Source organism: Coturnix japonica, chromosome 12 (genome assembly GCF_054131305.1).
Source record: "Coturnix japonica strain WE chromosome 12, WE-NBRP24, whole genome shotgun sequence".
NCBI classification, from domain to species: Eukaryota; Metazoa; Chordata; class Aves; order Galliformes; family Phasianidae; genus Coturnix; species Coturnix japonica.
The window spans coordinates 3,609,005-3,621,446 of NC_140674.1; the positions used below are offsets into that span (position 1 = coordinate 3,609,005).

General features: G+C 58.0%; 21 non-coding genes across 21 annotated transcripts; all 21 read left to right on the forward strand.

Annotated features, from left to right (window-relative positions):
* Positions 1–429: 429 nt before the first annotated feature.
* Positions 430–548, forward strand: LOC146758752 (5S ribosomal RNA). The gene has a single exon (XR_014933693.1). It is a non-coding gene; the product is annotated as a 5S ribosomal RNA (ribosomal RNA).
* A 463-nt stretch (positions 549–1,011) lies between these two features.
* Positions 1,012–1,130, forward strand: LOC146758753 (5S ribosomal RNA). The gene has a single exon (XR_014933694.1). It is a non-coding gene; the product is annotated as a 5S ribosomal RNA (ribosomal RNA).
* A 462-nt stretch (positions 1,131–1,592) lies between these two features.
* LOC146758754 (5S ribosomal RNA) lies at positions 1,593–1,711 on the forward strand. The gene has a single exon (XR_014933695.1). It is a non-coding gene; the product is annotated as a 5S ribosomal RNA (ribosomal RNA).
* Positions 1,712–2,174: 463 nt separating this feature from the next.
* On the forward strand, positions 2,175–2,293 carry LOC146758755 (5S ribosomal RNA). Its single transcript, XR_014933696.1, has one exon. It is a non-coding gene; the product is annotated as a 5S ribosomal RNA (ribosomal RNA).
* A 462-nt stretch (positions 2,294–2,755) lies between these two features.
* LOC146758756 (5S ribosomal RNA) lies at positions 2,756–2,874 on the forward strand. Its single transcript, XR_014933697.1, has one exon. It is a non-coding gene; the product is annotated as a 5S ribosomal RNA (ribosomal RNA).
* A 463-nt stretch (positions 2,875–3,337) lies between these two features.
* On the forward strand, positions 3,338–3,456 carry LOC146758757 (5S ribosomal RNA). The gene has a single exon (XR_014933698.1). It is a non-coding gene; the product is annotated as a 5S ribosomal RNA (ribosomal RNA).
* Positions 3,457–3,918: 462 nt separating this feature from the next.
* On the forward strand, positions 3,919–4,037 carry LOC146758758 (5S ribosomal RNA). The gene has a single exon (XR_014933699.1). It is a non-coding gene; the product is annotated as a 5S ribosomal RNA (ribosomal RNA).
* Positions 4,038–4,500: 463 nt separating this feature from the next.
* On the forward strand, positions 4,501–4,619 carry LOC146758759 (5S ribosomal RNA). The gene has a single exon (XR_014933700.1). It is a non-coding gene; the product is annotated as a 5S ribosomal RNA (ribosomal RNA).
* Positions 4,620–5,081: 462 nt separating this feature from the next.
* Positions 5,082–5,200, forward strand: LOC146758760 (5S ribosomal RNA). Its single transcript, XR_014933701.1, has one exon. It is a non-coding gene; the product is annotated as a 5S ribosomal RNA (ribosomal RNA).
* Positions 5,201–5,663: 463 nt separating this feature from the next.
* On the forward strand, positions 5,664–5,782 carry LOC146758761 (5S ribosomal RNA). The gene has a single exon (XR_014933703.1). It is a non-coding gene; the product is annotated as a 5S ribosomal RNA (ribosomal RNA).
* Positions 5,783–6,244: 462 nt separating this feature from the next.
* LOC146758762 (5S ribosomal RNA) lies at positions 6,245–6,363 on the forward strand. The gene has a single exon (XR_014933704.1). It is a non-coding gene; the product is annotated as a 5S ribosomal RNA (ribosomal RNA).
* A 463-nt stretch (positions 6,364–6,826) lies between these two features.
* Positions 6,827–6,945, forward strand: LOC146758763 (5S ribosomal RNA). The gene has a single exon (XR_014933705.1). It is a non-coding gene; the product is annotated as a 5S ribosomal RNA (ribosomal RNA).
* A 462-nt stretch (positions 6,946–7,407) lies between these two features.
* On the forward strand, positions 7,408–7,526 carry LOC146758764 (5S ribosomal RNA). Its single transcript, XR_014933706.1, has one exon. It is a non-coding gene; the product is annotated as a 5S ribosomal RNA (ribosomal RNA).
* A 463-nt stretch (positions 7,527–7,989) lies between these two features.
* LOC146758765 (5S ribosomal RNA) lies at positions 7,990–8,108 on the forward strand. The gene has a single exon (XR_014933707.1). It is a non-coding gene; the product is annotated as a 5S ribosomal RNA (ribosomal RNA).
* A 462-nt stretch (positions 8,109–8,570) lies between these two features.
* Positions 8,571–8,689, forward strand: LOC146758766 (5S ribosomal RNA). Its single transcript, XR_014933708.1, has one exon. It is a non-coding gene; the product is annotated as a 5S ribosomal RNA (ribosomal RNA).
* A 463-nt stretch (positions 8,690–9,152) lies between these two features.
* LOC146758767 (5S ribosomal RNA) lies at positions 9,153–9,271 on the forward strand. Its single transcript, XR_014933709.1, has one exon. It is a non-coding gene; the product is annotated as a 5S ribosomal RNA (ribosomal RNA).
* Positions 9,272–9,733: 462 nt separating this feature from the next.
* On the forward strand, positions 9,734–9,852 carry LOC146758768 (5S ribosomal RNA). The gene has a single exon (XR_014933710.1). It is a non-coding gene; the product is annotated as a 5S ribosomal RNA (ribosomal RNA).
* Positions 9,853–10,315: 463 nt separating this feature from the next.
* On the forward strand, positions 10,316–10,434 carry LOC146758769 (5S ribosomal RNA). The gene has a single exon (XR_014933711.1). It is a non-coding gene; the product is annotated as a 5S ribosomal RNA (ribosomal RNA).
* A 462-nt stretch (positions 10,435–10,896) lies between these two features.
* On the forward strand, positions 10,897–11,015 carry LOC146758770 (5S ribosomal RNA). The gene has a single exon (XR_014933712.1). It is a non-coding gene; the product is annotated as a 5S ribosomal RNA (ribosomal RNA).
* Positions 11,016–11,478: 463 nt separating this feature from the next.
* On the forward strand, positions 11,479–11,597 carry LOC146758771 (5S ribosomal RNA). Its single transcript, XR_014933714.1, has one exon. It is a non-coding gene; the product is annotated as a 5S ribosomal RNA (ribosomal RNA).
* Positions 11,598–12,059: 462 nt separating this feature from the next.
* LOC146758772 (5S ribosomal RNA) lies at positions 12,060–12,178 on the forward strand. The gene has a single exon (XR_014933715.1). It is a non-coding gene; the product is annotated as a 5S ribosomal RNA (ribosomal RNA).
* Positions 12,179–12,442: the final 264 nt, after the last annotated feature.

Sequence of the window (12,442 nt, forward strand, 5' to 3'; positions counted from 1 at the left end):
CAGTCGCGCTGCAGTGGCGCTTTGGGTCCTCTAGGGGTGCTGTATCACGGCTCAGGAGAGGTGTATTGGTGCTGGGCAGTGGGAGAGGGGCGCCGGGCCTGTTTTGGTGTCTTGGGGAGAGTTTGCAGTCAGGTGTGTGTGCATGCCTGCGTGTTAGTCACATGTGGTGCCTTGAGTCGGACCGGTGCAGGGCATTCAGTAGCTTATTGGCCCTGGTCGTAGTGTAGGATGCGTGTCGCTGTCCGTGGTAAGACGCTGCGAGGGTTGGTTGATGCTTTGCAGATGTGTGGTTGAGGTGCGTAGAGTTGGGTGTGCCGAAGGCTTTGGTGTTGACAGGAGGCTGTGTGTCCTAGGGTGAGTATCGTGCTAGCGTGTTGGGTTTTGGTATGGCGTGCAGCTGGGAAGAGGGCCTGAGCAGGAGCAGGAGGTGCCTACGGCCATCCCACCCTGGTAACGCCCGATCTCGTCTGATCTCGGAAGCTAAGCAGGGTCGGGCCTGGTTAGTACTTGGATGGGAGACCTCCTGGGAATACCGGGTGCTGTAGGCTTTTGCTTTTCCCCTTGGGGCCTTCGGGGTCGGGCAGTGGCGCTACAGTGGCCTTGTGGTTCCTCTGGGGGCCCTGTGACACGGATCGCAAGGGGCGTATTGGTGCTGGGCGTTGGGAGACAAACTCTGTGTCTGTTTTGGTGTCTTGTTGAGTGTTTGCAGTCAGATGTATGTGCGTGCGTGTGCTTGTGCAGCTTGTGTTGCCACTGGTTTGGTCTGAGCAGTGTTGTCTGTATCTACGTGGCCCTGGTCGTAGCGTAGGGTGCGTGTCGCTGTCCTTGGTATGGGGCCGTGAGGGTTGGTTCTAGTTTTGTGGATGTGTGGTTGAGGTACGGAGAGTTGCGTGTCCCGTAGGCTTCAGTGCTTCCACGAGGGCTGTGTGTCTTAGGGTGAGTAGTGTATTAGTGTGTCAGGTTTTGGTATGGTGTGCAGCTGGGAAGAGGGCCTGAGCAGGAGCAGGAGGTGCCTACGGCCATCCCACCCTGGTAACGCCCGATCTCGTCTGATCTCGGAAGCTAAGCAGGGTCGGGCCTGGTTAGTACTTGGATGGGAGACCTCCTGGGAATACCGGGTGCTGTAGGCTTTTGCTTTTCCCCTTGGGGGTTTAAGGGTCGGGCAGTCGCGCTGCAGTGGCGCTTTGGGTCCTCTAGGGGTGCTGTATCACGGCTCAGGAGAGGTGTATTGGTGCTGGGCAGTGGGAGAGGGGCGCCGGGCCTGTTTTGGTGTCTTGGGGAGAGTTTGCAGTCAGGTGTGTGTGCATGCCTGCGTGTTAGTCACATGTGGTGCCTTGAGTCGGACCGGTGCAGGGCATTCAGTAGCTTATTGGCCCTGGTCGTAGTGTAGGATGCGTGTCGCTGTCCGTGGTAAGACGCTGCGAGGGTTGGTTGATGCTTTGCAGATGTGTGGTTGAGGTGCGTAGAGTTGGGTGTGCCGAAGGCTTTGGTGTTGACAGGAGGCTGTGTGTCCTAGGGTGAGTATCGTGCTAGCGTGTTGGGTTTTGGTATGGCGTGCAGCTGGGAAGAGGGCCTGAGCAGGAGCAGGAGGTGCCTACGGCCATCCCACCCTGGTAACGCCCGATCTCGTCTGATCTCGGAAGCTAAGCAGGGTCGGGCCTGGTTAGTACTTGGATGGGAGACCTCCTGGGAATACCGGGTGCTGTAGGCTTTTGCTTTTCCCCTTGGGGCCTTCGGGGTCGGGCAGTGGCGCTACAGTGGCCTTGTGGTTCCTCTGGGGGCCCTGTGACACGGATCGCAAGGGGCGTATTGGTGCTGGGCGTTGGGAGACAAACTCTGTGTCTGTTTTGGTGTCTTGTTGAGTGTTTGCAGTCAGATGTATGTGCGTGCGTGTGCTTGTGCAGCTTGTGTTGCCACTGGTTTGGTCTGAGCAGTGTTGTCTGTATCTACGTGGCCCTGGTCGTAGCGTAGGGTGCGTGTCGCTGTCCTTGGTATGGGGCCGTGAGGGTTGGTTCTAGTTTTGTGGATGTGTGGTTGAGGTACGGAGAGTTGCGTGTCCCGTAGGCTTCAGTGCTTCCACGAGGGCTGTGTGTCTTAGGGTGAGTAGTGTATTAGTGTGTCAGGTTTTGGTATGGCGTGCAGCTGGGAAGAGGGCCTGAGCAGGAGCAGGAGGTGCCTACGGCCATCCCACCCTGGTAACGCCCGATCTCGTCTGATCTCGGAAGCTAAGCAGGGTCGGGCCTGGTTAGTACTTGGATGGGAGACCTCCTGGGAATACCGGGTGCTGTAGGCTTTTGCTTTTCCCCTTGGGGGTTTAAGGGTCGGGCAGTCGCGCTGCAGTGGCGCTTTGGGTCCTCTAGGGGTGCTGTATCACGGCTCAGGAGAGGTGTATTGGTGCTGGGCAGTGGGAGAGGGGCGCCGGGCCTGTTTTGGTGTCTTGGGGAGAGTTTGCAGTCAGGTGTGTGTGCATGCCTGCGTGTTAGTCACATGTGGTGCCTTGAGTCGGACCGGTGCAGGGCATTCAGTAGCTTATTGGCCCTGGTCGTAGTGTAGGATGCGTGTCGCTGTCCGTGGTAAGACGCTGCGAGGGTTGGTTGATGCTTTGCAGATGTGTGGTTGAGGTGCGTAGAGTTGGGTGTGCCGGAGGCTTTGGTGTTGACAGGAGGCTGTGTGTCCTAGGGTGAGTATCGTGCTAGCGTGTTGGGTTTTGGTATGGCGTGCAGCTGGGAAGAGGGCCTGAGCAGGAGCAGGAGGTGCCTACGGCCATCCCACCCTGGTAACGCCCGATCTCGTCTGATCTCGGAAGCTAAGCAGGGTCGGGCCTGGTTAGTACTTGGATGGGAGACCTCCTGGGAATACCGGGTGCTGTAGGCTTTTGCTTTTCCCCTTGGGGCCTTCGGGGTCGGGCAGTGGCGCTACAGTGGCCTTGTGGTTCCTCTGGGGGCCCTGTGACACGGATCGCAAGGGGCGTATTGGTGCTGGGCGTTGGGAGACAAACTCTGTGTCTGTTTTGGTGTCTTGTTGAGTGTTTGCAGTCAGATGTATGTGCGTGCGTGTGCTTGTGCAGCTTGTGTTGCCACTGGTTTGGTCTGAGCAGTGTTGTCTGTATCTACGTGGCCCTGGTCGTAGCGTAGGGTGCGTGTCGCTGTCCTTGGTATGGGGCCGTGAGGGTTGGTTCTAGTTTTGTGGATGTGTGGTTGAGGTACGGAGAGTTGCGTGTCCCGTAGGCTTCAGTGCTTCCACGAGGGCTGTGTGTCTTAGGGTGAGTAGTGTATTAGTGTGTCAGGTTTTGGTATGGCGTGCAGCTGGGAAGAGGGCCTGAGCAGGAGCAGGAGGTGCCTACGGCCATCCCACCCTGGTAACGCCCGATCTCGTCTGATCTCGGAAGCTAAGCAGGGTCGGGCCTGGTTAGTACTTGGATGGGAGACCTCCTGGGAATACCGGGTGCTGTAGGCTTTTGCTTTTCCCCTTGGGGGTTTAAGGGTCGGGCAGTCGCGCTGCAGTGGCGCTTTGGGTCCTCTAGGGGTGCTGTGTCACGGCTCAGGAGAGGTGTATTGGTGCTGGGCAGTGGGAGAGGGGCGCCGGGCCTGTTTTGGTGTCTTGGGGAGTGTTTGCAGTCAGGTGTGTGTGCATGCCTGCGTGTTAGTCAAATGTGGTGCCTTGAGTCGGACCGGTGCAGGGCATTCAGTAGCTTATTGGCCCTGGTCGTAGTGTAGGATGCGTGTCGCTGTCCGTGGTAAGACGCTGCGAGGGTTGGTTGATGCTTTGCAGATGTGTGGTTGAGGTGCGTAGAGTTGGGTGTGCCGAAGGCTTTGGTGTTGACAGGAGGCTGTGTGTCTTAGGGTGAGTATCGTGCTAGCGTGTTGGGTTTTAGTATGGCGTGCAGCTGGGAAGAGGGCCTGAGCAGGAGCAGGAGGTGCCTACGGCCATCCCACCCTGGTAACGCCCGATCTCGTCTGATCTCGGAAGCTAAGCAGGGTCGGGCCTGGTTAGTACTTGGATGGGAGACCTCCTGGGAATACCGGGTGCTGTAGGCTTTTGCTTTTCCCCTTGGGGCCTTCGGGGTCGGGCAGTGGCGCTACAGTGGCCTTGTGGTTCCTCTGGGGGCCCTGTGACACGGATCGCAAGGGGCGTATTGGTGCTGGGCGTTGGGAGACAAACTCTGTGTCTGTTTTGGTGTCTTGTTGAGTGTTTGCAGTCAGATGTATGTGCGTGCGTGTGCTTGTGCAGCTTGTGTTGCCACTGGTTTGGTCTGAGCAGTGTTGTCTGTATCTACGTGGCCCTGGTCGTAGCGTAGGGTGCGTGTCGCTGTCCTTGGTATGGGGCCGTGAGGGTTGGTTCTAGTTTTGTGGATGTGTGGTTGAGGTACGGAGAGTTGCGTGTCCCGTAGGCTTCAGTGCTTCCACGAGGGCTGTGTGTCTTAGGGTGAGTAGTGTATTAGTGTGTCAGGTTTTGGTATGGCGTGCAGCTGGGAAGAGGGCCTGAGCAGGAGCAGGAGGTGCCTACGGCCATCCCACCCTGGTAACGCCCGATCTCGTCTGATCTCGGAAGCTAAGCAGGGTCGGGCCTGGTTAGTACTTGGATGGGAGACCTCCTGGGAATACCGGGTGCTGTAGGCTTTTGCTTTTCCCCTTGGGGGTTTAAGGGTCGGGCAGTCGCGCTGCAGTGGCGCTTTGGGTCCTCTAGGGGTGCTGTATCACGGCTCAGGAGAGGTGTATTGGTGCTGGGCAGTGGGAGAGGGGCGCCGGGCCTGTTTTGGTGTCTTGGGGAGAGTTTGCAGTCAGGTGTGTGTGCATGCCTGCGTGTTAGTCACATGTGGTGCCTTGAGTCGGACCGGTGCAGGGCATTCAGTAGCTTATTGGCCCTGGTCGTAGTGTAGGATGCGTGTCGCTGTCCGTGGTAAGACGCTGCGAGGGTTGGTTGATGCTTTGCAGATGTGTGGTTGAGGTGCGTAGAGTTGGGTGTGCCGGAGGCTTTGGTGTTGACAGGAGGCTGTGTGTCCTAGGGTGAGTATCGTGCTAGCGTGTTGGGTTTTGGTATGGCGTGCAGCTGGGAAGAGGGCCTGAGCAGGAGCAGGAGGTGCCTACGGCCATCCCACCCTGGTAACGCCCGATCTCGTCTGATCTCGGAAGCTAAGCAGGGTCGGGCCTGGTTAGTACTTGGATGGGAGACCTCCTGGGAATACCGGGTGCTGTAGGCTTTTGCTTTTCCCCTTGGGGCCTTCGGGGTCGGGCAGTGGCGCTACAGTGGCCTTGTGGTTCCTCTGGGGGCCCTGTGACACGGATCGCAAGGGGCGTATTGGTGCTGGGCGTTGGGAGACAAACTCTGTGTCTGTTTTGGTGTCTTGTTGAGTGTTTGCAGTCAGATGTATGTGCGTGCGTGTGCTTGTGCAGCTTGTGTTGCCACTGGTTTGGTCTGAGCAGTGTTGTCTGTATCTACGTGGCCCTGGTCGTAGCGTAGGGTGCGTGTCGCTGTCCTTGGTATGGGGCCGTGAGGGTTGGTTCTAGTTTTGTGGATGTGTGGTTGAGGTACGGAGAGTTGCGTGTCCCGTAGGCTTCAGTGCTTCCACGAGGGCTGTGTGTCTTAGGGTGAGTAGTGTATTAGTGTGTCAGGTTTTGGTATGGCGTGCAGCTGGGAAGAGGGCCTGAGCAGGAGCAGGAGGTGCCTACGGCCATCCCACCCTGGTAACGCCCGATCTCGTCTGATCTCGGAAGCTAAGCAGGGTCGGGCCTGGTTAGTACTTGGATGGGAGACCTCCTGGGAATACCGGGTGCTGTAGGCTTTTGCTTTTCCCCTTGGGGGTTTAAGGGTCGGGCAGTCGCGCTGCAGTGGCGCTTTGGGTCCTCTAGGGGTGCTGTATCACGGCTCAGGAGAGGTGTATTGGTGCTGGGCAGTGGGAGAGGGGCGCCGGGCCTGTTTTGGTGTCTTGGGGAGAGTTTGCAGTCAGGTGTGTGTGCATGCCTGCGTGTTAGTCACATGTGGTGCCTTGAGTCGGACCGGTGCAGGGCATTCAGTAGCTTATTGGCCCTGGTCGTAGTGTAGGATGCGTGTCGCTGTCCGTGGTAAGACGCTGCGAGGGTTGGTTGATGCTTTGCAGATGTGTGGTTGAGGTGCGTAGAGTTGGGTGTGCCGAAGGCTTTGGTGTTGACAGGAGGCTGTGTGTCCTAGGGTGAGTATCGTGCTAGCGTGTTGGGTTTTGGTATGGCGTGCAGCTGGGAAGAGGGCCTGAGCAGGAGCAGGAGGTGCCTACGGCCATCCCACCCTGGTAACGCCCGATCTCGTCTGATCTCGGAAGCTAAGCAGGGTCGGGCCTGGTTAGTACTTGGATGGGAGACCTCCTGGGAATACCGGGTGCTGTAGGCTTTTGCTTTTCCCCTTGGGGCCTTCGGGGTCGGGCAGTGGCGCTACAGTGGCCTTGTGGTTCCTCTGGGGGCCCTGTGACACGGATCGCAAGGGGCGTATTGGTGCTGGGCGTTGGGAGACAAACTCTGTGTCTGTTTTGGTGTCTTGTTGAGTGTTTGCAGTCAGATGTATGTGCGTGCGTGTGCTTGTGCAGCTTGTGTTGCCACTGGTTTGGTCTGAGCAGTGTTGTCTGTATCTACGTGGCCCTGGTCGTAGCGTAGGGTGCGTGTCGCTGTCCTTGGTATGGGGCCGTGAGGGTTGGTTCTAGTTTTGTGGATGTGTGGTTGAGGTACGGAGAGTTGCGTGTCCCGTAGGCTTCAGTGCTTCCACGAGGGCTGTGTGTCTTAGGGTGAGTAGTGTATTAGTGTGTCAGGTTTTGGTATGGCGTGCAGCTGGGAAGAGGGCCTGAGCAGGAGCAGGAGGTGCCTACGGCCATCCCACCCTGGTAACGCCCGATCTCGTCTGATCTCGGAAGCTAAGCAGGGTCGGGCCTGGTTAGTACTTGGATGGGAGACCTCCTGGGAATACCGGGTGCTGTAGGCTTTTGCTTTTCCCCTTGGGGGTTTAAGGGTCGGGCAGTCGCGCTGCAGTGGCGCTTTGGGTCCTCTAGGGGTGCTGTATCACGGCTCAGGAGAGGTGTATTGGTGCTGGGCAGTGGGAGAGGGGCGCCGGGCCTGTTTTGGTGTCTTGGGGAGAGTTTGCAGTCAGGTGTGTGTGCATGCCTGCGTGTTAGTCACATGTGGTGCCTTGAGTCGGACCGGTGCAGGGCATTCAGTAGCTTATTGGCCCTGGTCGTAGTGTAGGATGCGTGTCGCTGTCCGTGGTAAGACGCTGCGAGGGTTGGTTGATGCTTTGCAGATGTGTGGTTGAGGTGCGTAGAGTTGGGTGTGCCGAAGGCTTTGGTGTTGACAGGAGGCTGTGTGTCCTAGGGTGAGTATCGTGCTAGCGTGTTGGGTTTTGGTATGGCGTGCAGCTGGGAAGAGGGCCTGAGCAGGAGCAGGAGGTGCCTACGGCCATCCCACCCTGGTAACGCCCGATCTCGTCTGATCTCGGAAGCTAAGCAGGGTCGGGCCTGGTTAGTACTTGGATGGGAGACCTCCTGGGAATACCGGGTGCTGTAGGCTTTTGCTTTTCCCCTTGGGGCCTTCGGGGTCGGGCAGTGGCGCTACAGTGGCCTTGTGGTTCCTCTGGGGGCCCTGTGACACGGATCGCAAGGGGCGTATTGGTGCTGGGCGTTGGGAGACAAACTCTGTGTCTGTTTTGGTGTCTTGTTGAGTGTTTGCAGTCAGATGTATGTGCGTGCGTGTGCTTGTGCAGCTTGTGTTGCCACTGGTTTGGTCTGAGCAGTGTTGTCTGTATCTACGTGGCCCTGGTCGTAGCGTAGGGTGCGTGTCGCTGTCCTTGGTATGGGGCCGTGAGGGTTGGTTCTAGTTTTGTGGATGTGTGGTTGAGGTACGGAGAGTTGCGTGTCCCGTAGGCTTCAGTGCTTCCACGAGGGCTGTGTGTCTTAGGGTGAGTAGTGTATTAGTGTGTCAGGTTTTGGTATGGCGTGCAGCTGGGAAGAGGGCCTGAGCAGGAGCAGGAGGTGCCTACGGCCATCCCACCCTGGTAACGCCCGATCTCGTCTGATCTCGGAAGCTAAGCAGGGTCGGGCCTGGTTAGTACTTGGATGGGAGACCTCCTGGGAATACCGGGTGCTGTAGGCTTTTGCTTTTCCCCTTGGGGGTTTAAGGGTCGGGCAGTCGCGCTGCAGTGGCGCTTTGGGTCCTCTAGGGGTGCTGTATCACGGCTCAGGAGAGGTGTATTGGTGCTGGGCAGTGGGAGAGGGGCGCCGGGCCTGTTTTGGTGTCTTGGGGAGAGTTTGCAGTCAGGTGTGTGTGCATGCCTGCGTGTTAGTCACATGTGGTGCCTTGAGTCGGACCGGTGCAGGGCATTCAGTAGCTTATTGGCCCTGGTCGTAGTGTAGGATGCGTGTCGCTGTCCGTGGTAAGACGCTGCGAGGGTTGGTTGATGCTTTGCAGATGTGTGGTTGAGGTGCGTAGAGTTGGGTGTGCCGGAGGCTTTGGTGTTGACAGGAGGCTGTGTGTCCTAGGGTGAGTATCGTGCTAGCGTGTTGGGTTTTGGTATGGCGTGCAGCTGGGAAGAGGGCCTGAGCAGGAGCAGGAGGTGCCTACGGCCATCCCACCCTGGTAACGCCCGATCTCGTCTGATCTCGGAAGCTAAGCAGGGTCGGGCCTGGTTAGTACTTGGATGGGAGACCTCCTGGGAATACCGGGTGCTGTAGGCTTTTGCTTTTCCCCTTGGGGCCTTCGGGGTCGGGCAGTGGCGCTACAGTGGCCTTGTGGTTCCTCTGGGGGCCCTGTGACACGGATCGCAAGGGGCGTATTGGTGCTGGGCGTTGGGAGACAAACTCTGTGTCTGTTTTGGTGTCTTGTTGAGTGTTTGCAGTCAGATGTATGTGCGTGCGTGTGCTTGTGCAGCTTGTGTTGCCACTGGTTTGGTCTGAGCAGTGTTGTCTGTATCTACGTGGCCCTGGTCGTAGCGTAGGGTGCGTGTCGCTGTCCTTGGTATGGGGCCGTGAGGGTTGGTTCTAGTTTTGTGGATGTGTGGTTGAGGTACGGAGAGTTGCGTGTCCCGTAGGCTTCAGTGCTTCCACGAGGGCTGTGTGTCTTAGGGTGAGTAGTGTATTAGTGTGTCAGGTTTTGGTATGGCGTGCAGCTGGGAAGAGGGCCTGAGCAGGAGCAGGAGGTGCCTACGGCCATCCCACCCTGGTAACGCCCGATCTCGTCTGATCTCGGAAGCTAAGCAGGGTCGGGCCTGGTTAGTACTTGGATGGGAGACCTCCTGGGAATACCGGGTGCTGTAGGCTTTTGCTTTTCCCCTTGGGGGTTTAAGGGTCGGGCAGTCGCGCTGCAGTGGCGCTTTGGGTCCTCTAGGGGTGCTGTATCACGGCTCAGGAGAGGTGTATTGGTGCTGGGCAGTGGGAGAGGGGCGCCGGGCCTGTTTTGGTGTCTTGGGGAGAGTTTGCAGTCAGGTGTGTGTGCATGCCTGCGTGTTAGTCACATGTGGTGCCTTGAGTCGGACCGGTGCAGGGCATTCAGTAGCTTATTGGCCCTGGTCGTAGTGTAGGATGCGTGTCGCTGTCCGTGGTAAGACGCTGCGAGGGTTGGTTGATGCTTTGCAGATGTGTGGTTGAGGTGCGTAGAGTTGGGTGTGCCGAAGGCTTTGGTGTTGACAGGAGGCTGTGTGTCCTAGGGTGAGTATCGTGCTAGCGTGTTGGGTTTTGGTATGGCGTGCAGCTGGGAAGAGGGCCTGAGCAGGAGCAGGAGGTGCCTACGGCCATCCCACCCTGGTAACGCCCGATCTCGTCTGATCTCGGAAGCTAAGCAGGGTCGGGCCTGGTTAGTACTTGGATGGGAGACCTCCTGGGAATACCGGGTGCTGTAGGCTTTTGCTTTTCCCCTTGGGGCCTTCGGGGTCGGGCAGTGGCGCTACAGTGGCCTTGTGGTTCCTCTGGGGGCCCTGTGACACGGATCGCAAGGGGCGTATTGGTGCTGGGCGTTGGGAGACAAACTCTGTGTCTGTTTTGGTGTCTTGTTGAGTGTTTGCAGTCAGATGTATGTGCGTGCGTGTGCTTGTGCAGCTTGTGTTGCCACTGGTTTGGTCTGAGCAGTGTTGTCTGTATCTACGTGGCCCTGGTCGTAGCGTAGGGTGCGTGTCGCTGTCCTTGGTATGGGGCCGTGAGGGTTGGTTCTAGTTTTGTGGATGTGTGGTTGAGGTACGGAGAGTTGCGTGTCCCGTAGGCTTCAGTGCTTCCACGAGGGCTGTGTGTCTTAGGGTGAGTAGTGTATTAGTGTGTCAGGTTTTGGTATGGCGTGCAGCTGGGAAGAGGGCCTGAGCAGGAGCAGGAGGTGCCTACGGCCATCCCACCCTGGTAACGCCCGATCTCGTCTGATCTCGGAAGCTAAGCAGGGTCGGGCCTGGTTAGTACTTGGATGGGAGACCTCCTGGGAATACCGGGTGCTGTAGGCTTTTGCTTTTCCCCTTGGGGGTTTAAGGGTCGGGCAGTCGCGCTGCAGTGGCGCTTTGGGTCCTCTAGGGGTGCTGTATCACGGCTCAGGAGAGGTGTATTGGTGCTGGGCAGTGGGAGAGGGGCGCCGGGCCTGTTTTGGTGTCTTGGGGAGAGTTTGCAGTCAGGTGTGTGTGCATGCCTGCGTGTTAGTCACATGTGGTGCCTTGAGTCGGACCGGTGCAGGGCATTCAGTAGCTTATTGGCCCTGGTCGTAGTGTAGGATGCGTGTCGCTGTCCGTGGTAAGACGCTGCGAGGGTTGGTTGATGCTTTGCAGATGTGTGGTTGAGGTGCGTAGAGTTGGGTGTGCCGAAGGCTTTGGTGTTGACAGGAGGCTGTGTGTCCTAGGGTGAGTATCGTGCTAGCGTGTTGGGTTTTGGTATGGCGTGCAGCTGGGAAGAGGGCCTGAGCAGGAGCAGGAGGTGCCTACGGCCATCCCACCCTGGTAACGCCCGATCTCGTCTGATCTCGGAAGCTAAGCAGGGTCGGGCCTGGTTAGTACTTGGATGGGAGACCTCCTGGGAATACCGGGTGCTGTAGGCTTTTGCTTTTCCCCTTGGGGCCTTCGGGGTCGGGCAGTGGCGCTACAGTGGCCTTGTGGTTCCTCTGGGGGCCCTGTGACACGGATCGCAAGGGGCGTATTGGTGCTGGGCGTTGGGAGACAAACTCTGTGTCTGTTTTGGTGTCTTGTTGAGTGTTTGCAGTCAGATGTATGTGCGTGCGTGTGCTTGTGCAGCTTGTGTTGCCACTGGTTTGGTCTGAGCAGTGTTGTCTGTATCTACGTGGCCCTGGTCGTAGCGTAGGGTGCGTGTCGCTGTCCTTGGTATGGGGCCGTGAGGGTTGGTTCTAGTTTTGTGGATGTGTGGTTGAGGTACGGAGAGTTGCGTGTCCCGTAGGCTTCAGTGCTTCCACGAGGGCTGTGTGTCTTAGGGTGAGTAGTGTATTAGTGTGTCAGGTTTTGGTATGGCGTGCAGCTGGGAAGAGGGCCTGAGCAGGAGCAGGAGGTGCCTACGGCCATCCCACCCTGGTAACGCCCGATCTCGTCTGATCTCGGAAGCTAAGCAGGGTCGGGCCTGGTTAGTACTTGGATGGGAGACCTCCTGGGAATACCGGGTGCTGTAGGCTTTTGCTTTTCCCCTTGGGGGTTTAAGGGTCGGGCAGTCGCGCTGCAGTGGCGCTTTGGGTCCTCTAGGGGTGCTGTATCACGGCTCAGGAGAGGTGTATTGGTGCTGGGCAGTGGGAGAGGGGCGCCGGGCCTGTTTTGGTGTCTTGGGGAGAGTTTGCAGTCAGGTGTGTGTGCATGCCTGCGTGTTAGTCACATGTGGTGCCTTGAGTCGGACCGGTGCAGGGCATTCAGTAGCTTATTGGCCCTGGTCGTAGTGTAGGATGCGTGTCGCTGTCCGTGGTAAGACGCTGCGAGGGTTGGTTGATGCTTTGCAGATGTGTGGTTGAGGTGCGTAGAGTTGGGTGTGCCGAAGGCTTTGGTGTTGACAGGAGGCTGTGTGTCCTAGGGTGAGTATCGTGCTAGCGTGTTGGGTTTTGGTATGGCGTGCAGCTGGGAAGAGGGCCTGAGCAGGAGCAGGAGGTGCCTACGGCCATCCCACCCTGGTAACGCCCGATCTCGTCTGATCTCGGAAGCTAAGCAGGGTCGGGCCTGGTTAGTACTTGGATGGGAGACCTCCTGGGAATACCGGGTGCTGTAGGCTTTTGCTTTTCCCCTTGGGGCCTTCGGGGTCGGGCAGTGGCGCTACAGTGGCCTTGTGGTTCCTCTGGGGGCCCTGTGACACGGATCGCAAGGGGCGTATTGGTGCTGGGCGTTGGGAGACAAACTCTGTGTCTGTTTTGGTGTCTTGTTGAGTGTTTGCAGTCAGATGTATGTGCGTGCGTGTGCTTGTGCAGCTTGTGTTGCCACTGGTTTGGTCTGAGCAGTGTTGTCTGTATCTACGTGGCCCTGGTCGTAGCGTAGGGTG